Source organism: Balaenoptera acutorostrata, chromosome 11, assembly GCF_949987535.1.
Source record: "Balaenoptera acutorostrata chromosome 11, mBalAcu1.1, whole genome shotgun sequence".
Lineage (NCBI taxonomy): Eukaryota > Metazoa > Chordata > Mammalia > Artiodactyla > Balaenopteridae > Balaenoptera > Balaenoptera acutorostrata.
In genome coordinates this window covers 100,228,311-100,245,346 of record NC_080074.1, presented here as the reverse complement: position 1 = coordinate 100,245,346, position 17,036 = coordinate 100,228,311, and the positions used below count along the sequence as shown (strand labels likewise).

Genomic DNA, 17,036 nt, shown 5'->3' with positions numbered 1-17,036 from the left:
GAAACATAGGATATGAGGCAGGAGTAGAGTCCAGTTGTAGCCATTAGGCAAGAATGCAGGAAAGAGGGCACTTCCTTTGGTTTATTAAAATTTGCTGGTGCTCTTATACATGCACAAAATAGCAGGATTGCCAGTATGAGGGGGCTACAGAATAGCATATCCAAAAGAGAAAGCAGACATTGCAGAAGTCTTTTTCCTTTCTGCAAAATCATAAGGTCTGGGAAATGGGTATCAAAATTGGAAAGTATTAGACTTCTTCTTTTAAAATGAAGGAAAAGTTACTCTAAAAATCAGATATTGAACATGAGGAAGGAAAACCTATTCCCAGGGACAAAGAGGAATACTAAATACTGAATTCTGACATCAAAAGAACAAAGAAGAGGAAACTAAGGCTTTTGTGAAAGACAAGCTAATCTCGTCTAACAGTCGCAAATGACTCATTCTTTACTCAGGTAATGTGCTGTACATTTCATGTACTCTTGCCCGCTACCTTGTGAAATAATTAATAATTTCTTCATCTTGCAGATAAGAATACTGAGGCTTAAATAAGTTAAATGGTTTACCCAACATTGTTTATTATGTAGATGAACAAGGATTGATACAGTGACATTTTGACTCCATGCCCACTTTCCTTTCCATTTAAGCATATCCTACTTCAGAGTTAGAAAACTCTTTGAGGTCTTTATCAAGAGATCCCAGAAATCCTTAAGGGAAAGCAAATCATACAATGCCTTTCCATCATGAAGAACATAATCCCAGAGGCCAGAAACTTGTATTTTGGATGAAGAAATTGGAAAGAAGGGAAAATTTGAACTTCAAGCAAAACTTAAATCCTTAATAAAGTGCCAGTACAAGTGGGCAAATATAACTTGGTGGGGTTCTGAGATATTTGTATCTTTTTTTATTGTTAATGTTCCCTGTGTAAGGATGTTGTCACTTATTTATGGTGAAAAGAATCATTTCTCTTATTCTTTCTAGAAAAAAAAAGAGTAGTAAGTTAGGTGGCAACCAAAATTATTCTGCCTGTTGAAATCCAAAAGTGGTATGTGAGCTATATTCATTCTGGTAAAATTGCTTTATATTTTGTCAGCATAGAGATGAATGTTTTCATAAATGGATTCTTTTCGGAAGAGGGTAATGTTCTTCCCTTTTTGAAAGCAGCTGTTGCAAAAACCAGGAACATCACACCCAGTTACTTGCAGAAAACCTCAGCCTTTTATATCCATAAGAAGGGTACAAAATGTACACAGCACAGACTTTCCCCCTGTGTTTACTATTAAACACTTAAGTCCAAGATATTTATGAATTCACTCATAGGCATAGATCCAGAGGAAACAAGTGGACAAGTAGGCAAATATAAATATGCATAGTCATTTAGGATAGTGAAAGTTTTGAAATAAGCATATGTCTAACAAGAGACAATTGTCAATAAAATTTAGAACATCCATTCAATGGAATTTTATGTAGCTGTTAAAAATAATAATTCACTTTCTATGTACTGACTGGGAAAACCCATACTATTTTATGAGTGAGAGAAGCAGGAATATTATGATACAATATGATAAAATTTTACAAATATCTGAAAATACTTGTATTTGTACACATACATCTATGCATTTACTTAAAGTTCTGAAGTGATAAAACAAAAATTGAATTGTATTTAATTTATGACTGATCTATACTAAATATTTTATTTTTATATTAAAAGTAAATGAGTATTTTTTATAACATCATGTGGCTCCCCAACTACTATAACTTATTGATTTGATTACTTAGGAAATATTTACTGAACACCCAGTAGATGCTAGTATCTGGGATAGTTGGTATGAATTCATAGATGAACATGACACCATAAACAAGAAAATCAGCAACTACAGCAGAGTCTGGCATAGGTTTTGATGGCAGTGTACACGGATACTTTGAGAGCATGGATAAGTATCTCCTAACTCGACATAAAGGGGATCAAGAAAGCTCTGTCTTGGGCTAAATCTGTAACTGCATCAATAATCGTCATTCAGATAAGGGAGGAAATATTTCCATCACAGGTATAATTAGTGCAAAGACTTTGAAGCATGTGAAAATATGACACACTAAGGAACTTGGAAGTTGGATGAATAAAATATAGGTTATCTAAAGATATGGAAGGATTTACATTTGGAAGTTAAGGAGAAAAGGACAAGCAAGCAGTCTTTACTTTGTATAGAAGATAATAGGGATTTAATGAAAGAGGTTAGTCAGGAGGGAAATATGGTTATATACGAAAGACAGAATGATCGCTCAGAAAGAGAACAAAGAACAATATTGAAAGCAGGCTGTGTATCCCAAGTGGGCACAAAATACCCACACATCTAAAGTTAACTTTCCTTTTAATACCCAAACATCTGTAATTTGAGCCTTTCCCCTGTGGTCCGTCAAGGAATTCAGTCCCAGTGCCTAAAAGTTCTCAAACTTTTCAGTGGATGTTTACATCTTTTGATTACCTCTCAAACTACCTCTCCTCCTTATTTAGGATTACTTCTGTTCTCTTGTCCATGTTTCTTCCTAATATTACTGCAGATAATTCTTAAATAAAGATTTAAAAAATCATTAGGAAAACAAAACTGAAAACTTAAAATTGAGTTTCAGATAGTGCTTTCCCTTGTGTCTATTAACCTTGCCCTGTCACAGGGCTTCCTCTAACATTCTGTCATGTTTCTGGAACTTGTTTCTACTCAAATCAGATGTCTCTCTCTAATATTACTGCTTTACCAGGTCCCAGGGCTTCTAAGAGTAAGAAAAATAAAAATAGTAATAATCCATCATAATTTAGCCAAATAATAATCTTGACACACATTGAGGATAATTATTTTGCTTTGTTTGTAGAGCTTTCCTACTAGTTTCAGCTACGTGTCTTTAGCTTTTATAATCAGAGGTCCATTAATGGGTTTTTCCAAACAAATGAGCCCCTAAAGATGACTTCTGCAATTCCTAGAATGTTGAAGTAACTATAGACGGCTTTTAAATAAGTAATTTTTGCTGTATTTGCTACACAAGTAATTCAAGAAAGAAATGTTAAGGATGAGTTGAAACAGGTGTGGTGCACATTGAGAGGAGACTGTAGCTAACAGATATTAGAATAAAGAAGAAAATAGACTTGGTTATGGATGAGAGTGATAATGGAGTGGTGTGGATGACTTCTAGGTTTTCTGCCAAGCAACTAGGTCAGAGAGGAAGAAATTTTGAGAGATTCGACATTGACTGCAATTATCAGTACATGAAAACCATCAGAGTATGGATAAAAAGAAAGAAGAATCATTCATATAGATCATGACCTGTCAATCAGCTCAACTTATAAATACACAGAGAAACAAGTGCCTAAATAGTAACCACCAAAGGTCAGTGGGTAAAAAACAAGCAAACCCTAAACAAATGAACAAAAAAATAATTTACTGTAATTATCGTGTGACAGCTTTTATGATCAAGATTAATGACATCTGTTATGTTGGCCACCAGATCAAGAACTTGACTTAGATGCTAGGAAAAAATTGTTAGAGAACAAGTATGAACAGCCACTAAGAAATGTGCCAAAATAGACTGCTGTGTAAGTCTGAATGGAGTATTTCTGGGGACCAATTCTAATTCAGATTCAAGCTCAGCTCTAATTCTTTGAGCACAGTCAACTCCATAAAGAAAATAAAGAAGGCAATCTGAAATAGACATTAAAAGTTTTCAGCAGAACTTTTCTAACCAAAGTAATAGTAGGCATTACAGGAGGTAAATAGGGAAAGTCCATGGGTTACCAATATGGCTTCTAGGTTTTCACTGTCAGATTTTTTTTATACATCTTTATTGGAGTATAATTGCTTCACAGTGCTGTGTTAGTTTCTGTTGTACAACAAAGTGAATCAGCCATATGCATACATATACCCCCAAATGCCCTCTCTCTTGAGCCTCCCTCCCACCCTCACTTTCCCACCCCTCTAGGTCATCGCAAAGCACCGAGCTGATCTCCCTGTGCTATGTGGCTGCTTTCCCACGAGATATCTATTTGGAATTTGGTAGTGTGTATATGTCGATGCTTCTCTCACTTCACCCCAGCTTCCCCCTCCCCACCCTGAGTCCTCAAGTCCATTCTCTATGTCTGCATAATTATTCCTGCCCTGACACTAGGTTCATCAGTACCGTTTTTTTTTAGATTCCATATATATGCATTAGCATACGGTATTTGTTTTTCTCTTTCTGACTTACTTCACTCTGTATGACAGACTCTAGGTCCATCCACCTCACTACAAATAACTCAATTTCATTTCTTTTTATGGCTGAGCAATATTCCATTGTATATATGTGCCACATCTTCTTTATCCATTCATCTGTGGATGGACATTTAGGTTGCTTCCATGTCCTGGCTATTGTAAATAGTGCTGCAGTGAACATTGTGGTATATGTCTCTTTTTGAATTATGGTTTTCTCAGGGTATATGCCCAGTAGTGGGATTGCTGGGTCATATGGTAGTTCTGTTTTTAGTTTTTGAAGGAACCTCCATACTGTTTTCCATAGTGGTTGTATCAATTTACATTCCTACCAACAGTGCAGGAGGGTTCCCTTTTCACCACACCCTCTCCAGCATTTATTGTTTCTAGATTTTTTGATAATGGCCATTCTGACCAGTGTGAGATGATACCTCATTGTACTTTTGATTTTCATTTCTCTAATGATTAGTGATGTTGAGCAGATTTTCATATGCCTCTTGGCCATCTGTATGTCTTCTTTGGTGAAATGTTTATTTAGGTCTTCTGCCCATTTTTTAATTGGGTTGTTTGTTTGTTTGTTTGTTTGTTTTTTACATATTTCCATACATATTTCCATACTGTTTGTTTTTTTGATATTGAGCTCCATAAGCTGTTTGTATATTTTGGAGATTAATCCTTTGTCAGTTCCTTCGTTGGCAAATATTTTCTCCCATTCTGAGGGTTGTCTTTTCATCTTGTTTATGGTTTCCTTCGTTGTGCAAAAGCTTTTAAGTTTCATTAGGTGCCATTTGTTTATTTTTGTTATTATTTTCATTACTCTAGGAGGTGGGTCAAAAAAGAGCTGTGGTTTATGTCAAAGAGTGTTTTTCCTATGTTTTCCTCTAAGAGTTTTATAGTGTCCAGTCTTACATTTAGGTCTTTAATCCATTTGGAGTTTATTTTTGTGTATGGTGTTAGGGAGTGTTCTAATTTCATTCTTTTACATGTAGCTGTCCAGTTTTCCCAGCACCACTTATTGAAGAGGCTATCTTTTCTCCCTTGTATGTTCTTGCCTCTTTTGTCATAAATTAGGTGACCATATGTGTGTGGGTTTATCTCTGGGCATTCTATCCTGTTCCATTGATCTATATTTCTGTTTTTGTGCCAGTGCCATACTGTCTTGATTACTGTAGCTTTGTATTATACTTTGAAGTCAGGGAGCCTGATTCCTCCAGCTCCGTTTTTCATTCTCAAGATTGCTTTGGCTATTTGGGGTCTTTTGTGTTTCCATACAAATTGTAAAATTTTTTGTTCTAATTCTCTGAAGAATGCCATTGGTAGTTGGATAGGGATTGCATTGAATTTGTAGATTGCTTTGGGTAGTATAGTCATTTTCACAATATTGATTCTCCAATCCAATGACATGGCATATTTCTCCATCTGTTTATGTCACCTTTGATTTCTCTCATCAGTGTTTTATAGTTTTCTGAGTACAAGTCTTTCACCAAAAATATGGAATGCTTCACCAATTTGTGTGTCATCCTTGTGTAGGGACCATGCTAATCTTCTCTGTTTCGTTCTAATTTTAGTATATGTTCTGCCAAAACAAGCACTCGCTGTCACAGTAAAGGTATTTGATGGCAACACCACCAACTTTCAGTTCTTCTGACAAAATTCTTGGAGTCGTCCTTGTTTCTCTCTTTCTCCCATATCTTATATCCAGCTCTTTGGGGAATCCTATTTGCATTACTTTAGAAATATATCTCCATCTGTTACAATGACCCTGGTCAGAGTCATCATTATCTGATGCCTAGAATCCTGCCTCAGCCTTCTAACTCTCTTTACCCCTCCCTAGTGTCTATTCTAAACAAGATGACTAGAGTAAACCTTTTACAGTTTAAATCAGATCGTGTCATTCATTTACTTGAAATTCTCCAAAGGCTCTCTATCTCACTCAGAGTAAAAGTTGAACTACTTAAAGTGGTCTGCAGGGGGCTGACCAGCTCCCACCACCACCGCCCTCCTTACTTCTCTGAATCTACTTCTATTCCTTCCCCACTCATTAATCTTCACCCATACTGGCCACCTTGCTATTTCTCAAGCACACCAAATATAGTCTTGCCTTGGGACCACTGTACTAGCTATTTCCTTTGTCTTGAACATTAATTCCCTCACCCTCTTCAAATTGCAACTCAGTCAGCTTCTCAGTGAGTCTTTCCCATAATTATTAAAAAAATAATTTCCCATCCTTATATTTCCACTGCTGGATTCACTTTGCTTTTAATCTATATAACTTTCACTTTCTAACATACAATATAATTTACTTATTTATTTGGCATATTTTTTCCTGGCTGTCAGTATCTCCCTTCCCCCACTTGGCACATCTGAATATATGCTCCATAATGAGGAGAGAATTTGTTCTCTGATATATTCCCGGCACTTAGAAAGCTACTTGAGTGGAAGGAGGGATAAATTAGGAGTTTGGGATTAACAGATATACATTACTATATATAAAATAGATAAACAAGGACCTACTGTATAGCACAGAAAACTATATTCAATATCTTGTAATAACCTATAATGGAAAAGAATCTGAAAACAAATGTATATATATAACTGAATCACTTTGCCGTACACCTTAAACTAACACAAAATTGTAAATCAACTACACTTCAACAAAGAAAAAAGAAAACTGCTTGGTACATTTTCTGAGTAGACTAATGAGATTCAATTATAAATTATTCTTAATAGGTTAGTGCCAAATATCCTAATTAGTATCGTTCATAACAGTCTGCCCAGTATACAAAACAACTGATGCTGTTCATTGTTATTATCACTTGGTTGGGAGTGATGGGGAGATCCATGTAACATTGCACCTTACTTCACTTTTGGAACATTATCAATTAATTAATTAATTTTGATAGGTAAGAAGTGGATTTATTTAGAGAGACACACATCCCATAAACAGAATGCAGTCCGTCTCAAAAGGTAAGAGAGGCCCTGGGAGAAACACACTCTACAGAGTATGGACCATCTCAGAAGGTGAAAGGCCCTGAAATATGTGGTGGTTCGTTTTTATGGGCTGGATAATTTCATAGGCTAATAAGTTGGAGGATTATTCCAACTGTTTTGGAGAAGGGGTCAAGATTTCCAGGAATTGGGCCACTGCCCACTTTTTGGCCTTTTATGGTCAGCCTTGGAAACGTCACGGCGCTGGTGGGTGTGAACGTCATTATTTTAATTTTATTATTACTAATATCCCTTGGGACCTTCTTCCAAAAATATTTATCTAGAGACATCGTCACTAGTCGAGACATTTTAGGCCCTCCACCCTTACGTTCTCTACATAGTTAACAAACATTTCACTAATGGATAAGATATGAATTCAATGAAGAGTTGTTTCTATAAGAGTGAATCATCTTGGAAAAGTGAGTGACTAAAAAGATGTTATGGGATTAAATGTGAATAGGAATTGAAAAAGATTAGCAAAAAACCTAAAAATCTATACAGACCCTACATAGAGATTGCTTGAAAAATGTGTTTAAGCTCTGACTCTATTTGAAAGAATCTAAAACTGGTTATCTTAGACAACTCTCTATAGATGTAAGATTATTCCAGAATAAGGAGGCAGAACTACAGTCAGTGAAACCAATCAAAAAGGAATAGCCTTGGCCCTATATCAAAAAATTGGAGAATGAATGTACATTTACATGTTTTCAATTGGGTATATATATTCTCACACATTTTATTTTCTCAGTCATCTGAAAGTGAAGTAGAAAACATGCTGTTCATTTTCTCCTAAATATCTCCATAAAACAGAGAAGTATTTCCTGTTTTGTGTGTGTGTGTGTGTTTTCTAAAAATAATAACATTCTCTTTCACAACCACAGTACAATTGTGAAAATCAGGAGAAATTTACAAAATCAGGAGATTAACATTGGTACAGTTCTCTTATTTAATCTACAAACCTTAATCATATTTTGCTAACTTTCTCAATAATGTTCTCTGTAGCAAAAGAAAATCCCACACCAGGTGTTGCTTTGATCACCTGGTTAAGTGATGTCTCCCAGGTTTCTCCACTGTGTACTTAAGTAATTTGTGAAAAGATGCTTGGAGAATATGTAAATATTCTCTTCTCCCACCCCACTACCACCGGGTCTATTATGCAATGTCATTTTATTTAGTTGCAATGTCTGTTTAGTCTCCTTTAATCTGAAGTAGTTCTGCCACCTTTATTTGTCTTTGAGTATATATATATTTTTCTTATTAGTCATCTATTTTATACATATTAGTGTATACATGTCAATCCCAATCTCCCAGTTCATCCCACCACCACCACCCCCCACCCCCGCTTTCCCCCCTTGGTGTCCACACATTTGTTCTCTACATCTGTGTCTCTATTTCTGCCTAGCAAACTGGTTCGTCTGTACCATTTTTCTAGATTCCACATGTATGTGTTAATATACGATATTTGTTTTTCTCTTTCTGACTTACTTCACTCTGTATGACAATCTCTAGGTCCATCCATGTCTCTACAAATGACCCAACTTCATTCCTTTTAATGGCTGAGAAATATTCCATTGTATATATGTAGTACCACATCTTCTTTATCCACTGTCTTTCGATGGGCATTTAGGTTGATTCCATGACCTGGTTATTGTAAATAGTGCTGCAATGAACATTCGGGTGCATGTGTCTTTTTGAATTATGGTTTTCTCTGGGTATATGCCCAGTAGTGGGATTGCTGGGTCGTATGGTAGTTCTCTTTTTAGTTTTTTAAGCAACCTCCAAACTGTTCTCCATAGTGGCTGTATCAACTTACATTCCCACCAACAGGGCAAGAGGGTTCCCTTTTGTCCACACCCTCTCCAGCATTTGTTGTTTGTAGATTTTCTGATGATGCCCATTCTAACCAGTGTGAGGTGATACCTCATTGTAGTTTTTTTTTTTTTAAGTCTTATTGGAGTATAATTGCTTTACATTGTCGTGTTAGTTTCTTCTGTATAACAAGGTGAATCAGCTTTACGTATACATATATCTCCATATACCCTCCCTCTTGCATCTCCCTCCTACCCTCCCATTTCACCCCTCTAGGTGGGCACAAAGCACCGAGTTGATCTCCCTGTGCTGTGCGGCTGCTTCCCACTAGCTATCTATTTTACATTTGGTAGTGTATATATGTCAATGCCACTCTCTCACTTCGTCCCAGCTTACCCTTCCCCCTCCCCATGTCCTCAAGTCCATTCTCTACGTCTGCATCTTTATTCCTGTCCTGCCACTAGGTTCTTCAGAAAAATTTTTTGTTTGTTTGTTTTTAGATTCCATATATATGTGTTAGCATACGGTATTTGCTTTACTCTTTCTGACTTACTTCACTCTGTATGACAGACTCTAGGTCCATCCACCTCACTACAAATAATTCTATTTCATTTCTTTTTATGGCTGAGTAATATTCCATTGCATATATGTGCAACATCTTTGTTTTCTGTTCATCTGTCGATGGACACTTAGGTTACTTCCATGTCCTGGCTATTGTAAAGAGTGCTGCAGTGAACTTTGTGGTACATGACTCTTTTTGAATTATGGTTTTCTCAGGGAATATGCCCAGTAGTGGGGTTGCTGGGTCATAGGGTAGTTCTGTTTTTAGTTTTTTAAGAAACCTCCATACTGTTCTCCATAGTGGCTGTATCAACTAACATTCCCACCAAAAGTGCAAGAGGGTTCTCTTTTCTCCACACTCCAGCATTTATTCTTTGTAGATTTTTTGATGATGGCCATTCTGACTGGTGTGAGGTGATGCCTCATTGTAGTTTTGATTTGCATTTCTCTAATGATTAGTGATGTTGAGCATCCTTTCATGTGTTTGTGGGCAATCTGTTTATCTTCTTTGGAGAAATGTCTATTTAGGTCTTCTGCCCATTTTTGGATTGGGTTGTTTGTTTTTTTAATATTAAGCTGCATGAGCTGCTTGCATATTTTGGAGATTAATCCTTTGTTGGTTGCTTCACTTACAAATATTTTCTCCCATTCTGAGGGTTGTCTTTTCATCTTGTTTATGGTTTCCTTTGCTGTGCAAAAGCTTTTAAGTTTCATTAGGTCCCATTTGTCTATTTTTTATTTCCATTACTCTAGGAGGTGAGCCAAAAAGGATCTTGCTGTGATTTATGTAACAGAATGTTCTGCCTATGTTTTCCTCTAAGAGTTTCATAGTGTCTGGCCTTATATTTAGGTCTTTAATCCATTTTGAGGGTTTTTTTGTGTATGGTGCTAGGGAGTTTTTAAATTTCATTCTTTTACATGTAGCTGTCCAGTTTTCCCAGCACCACTTATTGAAGAGGCTGTCTTTTCTCCATTGTATATTCTTGCCTCCTTTATCAAAGATAAGCAGACCATATGTGCGTTGGTTTACCTCTGGGCTTTCTATCTTGTTCCATTGATCTATATTTCTGTTTTTTGTGCCAGTACCATATTGTCTTGATTACTGTAGCTTTGTAGTACAGTGTGAAGTCAGGGAACCTGATTCCTCCAGATCTGTTTTTCTTTCTCAAGATTGCTTTGGCTATTCAGGGTCCTTTGTGTTTCCATAAAAATTGTGAAATTTTATGTTCTAGTTCTGTGAAAAATGCCATTGGTAGTTTGATAGGGATTGCACTGAATCTGTAGATTGCTTTGGGTAGTATAGTCATTTTCACAATGTTGATTCTTCCAATCCAAGAACATGGCATATCTCTCCATCTAATTGTATCATCTTTACTTTCTTTCATCAGTGTCTTATAGTTTTCTGCATACAGGTCTTTTGTCTCCCTAGGTAAGTTTATTCCTAGGTTTTTTATTCTTTTTGTTGCAATGGTAAATGGGAGTGTTTCCTTAATTTCTCTTTCAGATTTTTCATCATTAGTGTATAGGAATGGAAGAGATTTCTGTGCATTAATTTTGTACCCTGCTACTTTACCAAATTCATTGATTAGCTCTAGTAGTTTTCTAGTAGCATCTCTAGGATTCTCTATGTATAGTATCATGTCATCTGCAAACAGTGAGTTTTACTTCTTCTTTTCCGATTTGGATTCCTTTTATTTCTATTTCTTCTCTGATTGCTGTGGCTAAAACTTCCAAAACTATGTTGAATCATAGTGGTGAAAGTGGGCAACCTTGTCTTGTTCTGATCTTAGTGGAAATGGTTTCAGTTTTTCACCATTGAGGATGATGTTGCCTGTGGGTTTGTCATATATGGCCTTTATTATGTTAAGTTCCCTCTATGCCTACTTTCTGGAGAGTTTTTATCATAAATGGGTGTTGAATTTTGTCGAAAGCTTTTTCTGCATCTATTGAGATTATCATATGGTTTTTATCCTTCAGTTTGTTAATATGGTGTATCACATTGATTGATTTGCATATATTGAAGAATCCTTGCATTCCTGGGATAAACCCCACTTGATCATAGTGTATGATCCTTTTAATATGTCGTTGGATTCTTTTTGTTAGTATTTTGTTGAGTATTTTTGCACCTATATTCATCAGTGATATTGGTCTGTAATTTTCTTTTTTTGTAGTACCCTTGTCTGGTTTTGGTATCAGGGTGATGGTGGCCTCGTAGAAATGAGTTCGGGAGTGCTCCTCCTCTGCAATTTTTTGGAAGAGTTTGAGAAGGATGGGTGTTAGCTCTTCTCTAAATATTTGCTAGAATTCTCTGTGAAGCCATCTGGTTCTGGACTTCTGTTTGTTGGAAGATTTTTAACCACAGTTTCAATTTCATTACTTGTGATTGGTCTGTTCATATTTTCTATTCCTTCCTGATTCAGTCTCGGAAGGTTTTACCTTTCTAAGAATTTGTGCATTTTTTCCAGGTTGTCCATTTTATTGGCATAGAGTTGCTTGTAGTTGTGTCTTTTGATGCTTTGTATTTCTGCAGTGTATGTTGTAACTTCTCCTTTTTCATTTCTAATTGTATTGATTTGAGTCCCCTCCTTCTTTTTTTTGATGAGTCTGGCTAAAGGTTTATCAATTTTGTTTATCTTCTCAAAGAACCAGCTTTTAGTTTTATTGATCTTTGCTAATGTTTTCTTTGTTTCTATTTCATTTATTTCTGCTCTGATCTTTATGATTTCTTTCCTTCTACTAACTTTGGGTTTTGTTTATTCTTCTCTAGTTCCTTTAGGTGTAAGGTTAGATTGATTATTTCAGATTTTTCTTGTTTCTTGAGATAGGATTGTATTGCAATAAACTTCCCGCTTAGAACTGCTTTTGCTGTATCCCATAGGTTTTAGATCATCGTGTTTTCTGTGTCATTTGTCTCTAGGTATTTTTTGATTTCCTCTTTGATTTCTTCAGTTATCTCTTGGTTATTTAGTAATGTATTGTTTAACCTCCCTGTGTTTGTGTTGTTTTTTTTTTTAATTTTACTTATTTATTTATTTATATTTTTGGCTGTGTTGGGTCTTCGTTTCTGTGCGAGGGCTTTCTCTAGTTGTGGCAGGCGGGGGCCACTCTTCATCGCGGTGCGCGAGCCTCTCACTATCGCGGTGCGCGGGCCTCTCACTATCGCGGCCTTTCGTTGTGGAGCACAGGCTCCAGACGCGCATGCTCAGTAGTTGTGGTGCACGGGCCTAGTTGCTCGGCGGCATATGGGATCCTCCCAGACCAGGGCTCAAACCCGTGTCCCCTGCATTGGCAGGCAGACTCTCAACCACTGCGCCACCAGGGAAGCCCTGTGTTTGTGTTTTTTATGTTTTTTTCCCTGTAATTTATTTCTAATCTCACAGCTGTGGTTGGAAAAGATTCTTGATATCATTTCAATTTTCTTAAATTTACTGAGGCCTGATTTGTGACCTTAGATGTGATCTATCTTGGAGAATGTTCTGTGTGCACTTGAGAAGAAAGTGTAATCTGCTATTTTCTGATGGGATGTCCTATAAATATCAATTAAGTCTATCTGGTCTATTGTGTCATTTAAAGCTTGTGTTTCCTTATTAATTTTCTGTCTGGAGGATCTGTCCATTGGTGTAACTGAGGTGTTAAAGCCCCCCACTATTATTGTGTTACTGCCGATTTCTTCTTTTATACTGTTAGCATTTCCCTTATGTATTGAGGTGCTCCTATGTTGGGTGCATATATATTTATAATTGTTATATCTTCCTCTTGGATGCATCCCTTGATCATTATGTAGTGTCCTTCCTTGTCTCTTGTAACATTCTTTTTTTAAAGTCTATTTTATCTGATATGAGTATTGGTACTCCAGCTTTCTTTTGATTCCCATTTGCATGGAATATCTTTTTCCATCCCCTCACTTTCAGTTTGTATGTGTCCCTAGGCCTGAAGTGGGTGTCTTGTAGACAGCATATATATGGGTCTTGTTTCTGTATCCATTCAGCGAGCCTGTGTCTTTTGGTTGGAGCATTTAATCCATTCACATTTAAGGTAATTATCGATATGTATGTTCCTATTACCATTTTCTTAATTGTTTTGTGTTTGTTTTTGTAGGTCTTTTCTTTCTCTTGTGTTTTCTGCCTAGAGAAGTTCCTTTAGCATTTGTTGTAGAGCTGGTTTGGTGGTGCTGAATTCTCTTGGGGTTTGCTTGTCTGTAAAGTTTTTGATTTCTCCATTGAATCTGACTGAGATCCTTGCTGAATAGAGTAATGTTGGTTGTAGATTTTTCCCTTTCATCACTTTAAATATATCTTGCCACTCCCTTCTGGCTTGTAGAGTTTCTGCTGAGAAATTAGCTGTTAACCTTATGGGAGTTCCCTTGTATGTATTTCTCGTTTTTCCCTTGTTGCTTTTAATAATTTTTCTTTGTCTTTAATTTTTGTGAATTTGATTACTATGTGTCTTAGCGTGTTTCTCCTTGGGTTTATCCTGTATGGGACTCTCTGCACTTCCTAGACTTGGGTGGCTATTTCCTTTCCCATGTTAGGGAATTTTTCGACTCTAATCTCTTCAAATATTTTCTCTGGTCCTTTCTCTCTCTCTTCTCCTTCTGGGACCCTTATAATGTGAATGTTGGTGCATTTAATGTTGTCCCAGAGGTCTCTTAGGCTGTTTTCATTTCTTTTCATTCTTTTTTCTTTATTCTGTTCTGCGGCAGTGAATTTCACCATTCTGTCTTCCAGGTCACTTATCCGTTCTTCTGCCTCAGTTATTCTGCTATTGATTCCTTCTAGTGTATTTTTCATTTCATTATTGTATTGTTCATCTCTGTTTGTTTGTTCTTTAATTCTTCTAGGTGTTTGTTCTTTAATTCTTCTAGGTCTTTGTTAAACATTTCTTGAATCTTCTCTTATCTTTGCCTCCATTCTTTTTCTGAGATCCTGGATCATCTTCACTATCATTATTCTGAATTCTTTTTCTGGAAGGTAGCCTATCTCCACTTTGTTTAGTTGTTTTTCTGGGGTTTTATCGTGTTCCTTCATCTGGTACATAGTCCTTTGCCTTTTGATTTTGTCTATCTTTCTGTGAATGTGCTTTTTGTTCCACAGGCTGCAGGATTGTAGTTCTTCTTGTTTTTGCTGTCTGCCCTGTGTGGATGAGGCTATCTAAGACACTTGTGCCAGCTTCCTGATGGGAGGGACTGGTGGTGGGTAGAGCTGGTTGTTGTTCTGCTAGGCAGAGCTCAGTAAAACTTTAATCCCCTTGTCTGCTGATGAGTGGGGCTGAGTTCCCTCCCTGTTGGTTGTTTGGCCTGAGATGACCCAGCACTGGAGGCTACAGGCTCTTTGGTGGGGCTAACGGTGGACTCCGGGAGGGTCCATGCCAAGGAACACTTCCCAGAACCTCTGTTGCCTGTGTCCTTTTCCCCACGGTGAGCCACAGCCACCTCCCGCCTCTGCAGGAGACCCTCCAACATTAGCAGGTAGGTCTGGTTCAGTCTCCCATGGGGTCACTTCTCCTTCCCCCTGGGTCCTGATGCACACACTACTCTGTGTGTGCCCTCCAAGAGTAGAGTCCTTGTTTCCCCCAGTCCTGCTGAAGTCTTGCAATCAAATCCCACCAGCCTTCAAAGTCACACTCTCTGGGAATTCCTCCTCCCATTGCTGGACCCCCAGGTTGGGAAGCATGACATGAGGCTCAGAACCTTCACTTCAGTGGGTGGATTTCTGTGTTGTAATTGTTCTCCAGCTTGTGAGTCACCCACCCAGTGGTTACAGGGTTTGATTTTATTGTGATTGTGCCCCTCCTACTGTCTCACCATGGCCTCTCCCCTGTCTTTGGATGTGAGGTATCCCCTTTGGTGAGTTCCAGTGTCCTCCTGTCGATTATTGTTCAGCAGTTAGTTGTGATTCCGGTGCTCTCGCAAGAGGGAGTGAGCACACGTCCTTCTACTCTGCCATCTTGAACCAATTTCCTATGAGTATATTACTTTTGAAGAATGTGTCTGGCAGTTACTTTGTAAAAGTTTTTCTGATTTTATAATAATTAATATTCAATTATGACACATGCCATCATTTTTTAAAGTACAATGCATTTAAGAGGCTTTTCTGATAAAATTGTACATTTATGTTTAATAATTATTTACCAAAATTCATTGTGATTATGATCATTTTATTTTGATTGTGCATGAATAGAAATGTTAATAACAACAAATCTAGAAGAATTAGAGTTAGGCACTTAAAAAATTCTTCTCAATGTATTATATCAGAGGCAAAGAATGTCAATTAGTTCCACCATTGATAAGGTTAACTTTGATCCGCTGGTTAAAGTTTCCATGTATTCTAGGACTGAGTAAATACGCTGGGAGACAGATTTCTCATTATGAGAGAAGAGAGTTAAAAATATGGAAGAGAGCCATTAAAGTGAACCCTGGGATACTGAATTGGATTTGGAAGTATCAGTATGAATTCATAGTTTTTAATAGACAGATAAATAGAGACATGGAGATATAGATGTGTGTGAGTGTGTGTGTATGTGTGTGTAAGTGGTTCTGACTGATTTGAGAACCTAAAAGCAATGACACCCCAGAGCAGTAAACTCATTTAGTGGTGAGATATTAATTTCTAAATACCTTTCTCTACAAAAAGACCAGGATTCCTTAGATAAATGGCTGATTCCAGCCTGGAAGAGAAAAGCCTATAACTATATTCGTTAGTTGAAAACTTCCCTAATATGGGAAAGGAAATAGTTAATCAAGACCAGGAAGTGCAGAGAATCCCATACAGGATAAATCCAAGGAGAAACACGCCAAGACACATATTAATCAAATTATCAAAAATTAAATACAAAGAAAAAATATTAAAATCAGCAAGGGAAAAACAACAAATAACATGCAAGGGAATCCCCATAAGGTTAACAGCTGATATTTCAGCAGAAACTCTGCAAGCCAGAAGGGAGTGGCAGGACATATTTAAACTGATGAAGGAGAAAAACCTACAACCAAGATTACTCCACCCAGCAAGGATCTCATTCAGAGTTAACAGAGAAATTAAAACCTTTACAGACAAGCAAAAGCTAAGAGAATTCAGCACCACCAAACCAGCTTTACAACAAATTCTAAAGGAACTTCTCTAGACAGGAAACACAAGAGAAGGAAAAGACCTACAATAATAAACCCAAAACAATTAAGAAAATGGTAATAGAAACATACATATCGATAATTACCTTAAATGTAAATGGATTAAATGCTCCAACCAAAAGACATAGTTTGGCTGAATGGATATAAAAACAAGACCCATATATATGCTGTCTACAAGAGACCCACTTCAGACCAAGGGACACAAACAGACTAAAAGTGAGGGGATGGAAAAAGATATTCTATGCGAATAGAAATCAAAAGAAAGCTGGAGTAGCAATTCTCATATCAGACAATATAGACCTTAAAACAAAGACTATTGCAAGAGA

General features: G+C 37.0%; 1 non-coding gene across 1 annotated transcript; it reads right to left on the bottom strand.

The window, feature by feature from the left end:
- Window positions 1–5,714: 5,714 nt before the first annotated feature.
- Window positions 5,715–5,821, bottom strand: LOC114236307 (U6 spliceosomal RNA). The gene has a single exon (XR_003622281.1). It is a non-coding gene; the product is annotated as a U6 spliceosomal RNA (small nuclear RNA).
- Between the last annotated feature and the right edge of the window lie 11,215 nt (window positions 5,822–17,036).